This window comes from Giraffa tippelskirchi, chromosome 8 (genome assembly GCF_054371585.1).
Source record: "Giraffa tippelskirchi isolate mGirTip1 chromosome 8, T2T-mGirTip1v1.2.pri, whole genome shotgun sequence".
Classification (NCBI taxonomy): domain Eukaryota; kingdom Metazoa; phylum Chordata; class Mammalia; order Artiodactyla; family Giraffidae; genus Giraffa; species Giraffa tippelskirchi.
Window position 1 is genome coordinate 42,461,479 of NC_137282.1, and position 3,606 is coordinate 42,465,084.

Sequence of the window (3,606 nt, forward strand, 5' to 3'; positions counted from 1 at the left end):
GATATCCTGGAGGAGGGCATGGCAACTCACTCCAGTGTTCTTGCCTGGAGAATCCCCAAGGACAGAGGAGCCTGGTGGGCTACAGTCCGTGGGGTCGCCAAGAGTCAGACATGACTAAATACAGTACTGATGAAAGAACAGGAAAATAGGCCAGTGTCACAAACTAGAGACCCCAGAAGTAGATCCACATAAATATAGTGAAGTGATTTTTGTAAAGTAGCAAAGGCAATGCAATGGAGCAGAGATAGTCTCTTCATCTTTGCAAAAAATAGTGCTGGAATAACTGGCCATCCACATTAGACAAAAATGAATGTAGAAAGATCTTATATCCTTCACAAATTAACTCAAAAGGGAGCACAGATCTAAATGTAAAATACAAAACTGTAAAACTCCTAGAAGTAATAACAAGAGAAAGCCTACATGATTTTAGGTATGGGGATGCCTTTTTATTTTTATTTATTTATTTTTTAGTATTTATTTATTTGGCTGTGTCAGGTCTTAGTTGCAGCATGCAGGATCTTTCATTGTCTTTCACTGCACCATGCTGGCCTCTTTCTAGTTGTGGCAGGGGCTTAGTTACCCCATAGCATGTGGGATCTTAGTTCCCCAGCCAGGGACCTAACCTGTGTTCCCTGCATTGGAAAGTGTTTTTTTTTTTTTTTTCCAAATCCACTTTTATTTTCCTTTTCCTTTTCCTCCTCACATACAGAACTTTTCCACACACTGAATTTCTTGCATCTGTAAAGTCATTTGATGTTGGTCAGGTACCATTTTATCCCCTAAAACTCTGCTGGCATCAAAATATGACAGTTAACCAGTGTTAAATCTATCAAATATTTACATAGCACAGCACATTAAGTTTTAGACACTTGGCAATTAAACCACATAAAAATTGGACAAGACCCCCGACCTACATGTTCAGAATCAGGTGTTCACAGTCCCTATCTGGTGACTGTACATGGTTCAAAAAGCAGCAGAGGATACAGGCAGTTACTTCAAAGGACATGGACCACTGTTATCTGGAAGCACACTATGTTATCCCAGTGTCATGGACCTCTCCACCGTTCCCCAAGGCGGTCTCATAATTCTGGAATGGCAGGTCCCGCTGACACCAAATGAAGACAGACAACACAACGTTTACTCTGTGGAGACATCCTAACTCCTACTATGCATGCCTGGTGCTCTTGAATGCAACTCGTCCTAAAAACTTGTCATGTTTGTCATGGTCATTCTGGGTTTGTAGGTTGGATGATCCATCTATCTTGCACTCAACTATTCCTTCTTTTACATCGCCATCCCTACCAAAGCTGAGCTGGACAGCCACTGGTGGCTACACATAGCTCCCATGCAGTCTTGCTTTGTTTTGTTTTCCATAATATGGAACTATTTTAAATCTATCTTTACATTGGGAGGGTAAGTTGCTAGAACTGCTGTGCTTTCACGTTTTGCAATACAGTCTATCCTTGGTTCTCCTTGAGGCTTTAATACAATTATTCTGCTCATTTTCACAAGAATACAAGGGTTTCCTGACTGGTAGCCAAACGTGGGATCATCCACACCACCGTATGTTTCAAGGCAAGAGGAAACTGACATGCTGTGTATTCTGGACCCTTCTGCTCAAAAAAGTTTCCATTGGTACAATCTGTGAGATTCTTCTGTTCTTTTAAGCCATACGGCTTTAGAAATTTCTTAAGGTCATCCCTTGACAGGATTCTGAATCAAACAGACTGAATGAAAAATCCAACGCTGGCACTGGAAAAACCATAAGTCCTGGACTAGGAATCTGGTCACGATATTTTGGAACCATCTTCGTTCAAAGTCTGAAGCGTGGCCCACATCGTGAATGAAACGAGTGCAGCCAGGAACCCATAAAAGACTGGTAGAAGAGCAAGATCAAACCCCAGCTCTTGGCGGTGCGCCGCAGGAACTCTCCGGTGGTCCCGTTGTAGATGAACAGCTTCCACTCGGCCAGGCTCTGGTTGAAGGACTTCTTGTCCCTCTTCTTCACCGTGTGTGTGCCTGCTGCGAGGGGAGCCGCAGGGCAGAAGCTGCAAGGAGGGCGGAGGTGCATCCCCGTTGGAGCAGAGCATCCCTGAGACGTTGACTGAACGCGCATAGGCCGAGGAAACCTCCTCAAGGCAGTGAGCGCTCAAGCAGGAAAGTGTATTCTTTTTTTTTTTTTAATTGAAGGATAGTGCTTTACAAAACTTCATTGTTTTCTGTCAAACCTCAACATGAATCAGCCATAGGTATACATAGATCCCCTCCCTTTTGAACCTCCCTCCCGTCTCCCTCCCCATCCCACCCCTCTAGGAAAGTGTATTCTTAACCACTGGTGGTGGTTTTTCAGTCGCTAAGGCGTGTCTGACTTTTTGCAGCCCTGTGGACTGCAGCTTGCCAGGCTTCCCTGTCTTTCACTCTAACCCAAAGTTTGCTCAAATTCATGTCCACTGAGTCAGTGATACCATCCGAGCATCACATTCTCTTATCGTCCCCTTTTCCTGCCCTCAATCTTTCCCAATATCAGGGTCTTTTCCAATGAATTGGCTCTAGGAATCAGGTGACCAAAGTATTGGAATTTCAGCTTCAGCATCTGTCCTCCCAATGAATATTCAGGGTTGATTTCCTTTAGGATTAACGGGTTTGATCTCCTTGCTGTATAAAGGGCTCTCTCCAGGGAAGTTCTGACAATTCTTTTTTAGATATAGAATCAAAGGCACCATCCATGAAAGAAATAATAAGATTTACTTCATTGAAATTAAAAACTTCTAACCTGTGAAAGACAATATCAAAAGACAAGTCAAGACTTGAGAAAATATTTACAGAAGACACATCTGAATGAACTAAGCATACTCTTGTCACATTAGTGAGCAGTCAAGCTCCTTCATATGTATTCAAAGGAGTTACAAATTATGTCTATTCAAAAACATGCATGTGGATATTTATAGCAGCCTTACTTGTAACTCTCAAAACTTGGAAACAACCAAGATGTCCATCAGTAGTTGAGTGTATAAACTGTGGTCTATCCAGACAATCGAATATTATGAAGCACTAAAAATAAATAAGCTATGAAGTTATGGAACAACATGGAGAAATCTTAAATGTATATTACTTCGTGAAAGAAGCCAACCTAAAAAAGCTACATTGGTTTGATACCGAATGTATGACACTGGAAAGGGCAAAGCTTGGAGATAATAAAAAGACCAATGGCTGGTATGGTTGGAGGAGTGGGGAAATTAACTGGTAGAGCACAAAAGATATTTAATACAGTGAAAATGCTCTCTCATATTATCATGATGGATATATGTCCTTATACATTTATCTAAGCAGTGAATGTTGATGTATGATAGATTTTACAACATGGAGAGTGAATCCTAATGTTTTTTGGATGATAATGATATATCAATGTAGGTTCATCCTTAGTAAAAATTAGCACTGAGGTGAGTGATGTTGATAATTGAGGAGAATATGTATGTAGGTGCAGAAATTATATGGGAAATTTCATTATCATCCTCCCAATTTTGCTTAAAACTTATCTTTTATAAAAGTCTTAAAAATGCATCAGAATTTGAAACTAAAAACTGATGAAACTTCATCACAATTGCT

At 40.9% G+C, this 3,606-nt stretch overlaps 1 pseudogene; it reads right to left on the reverse strand.

The window, feature by feature from the left end:
- Positions 1-1,165: 1,165 nt before the first annotated feature.
- On the reverse strand, positions 1,166-2,116 carry LOC145518953 (sodium/potassium-transporting ATPase subunit beta-3 pseudogene; annotated as a pseudogene).
- Positions 2,117-3,606: the final 1,490 nt, after the last annotated feature.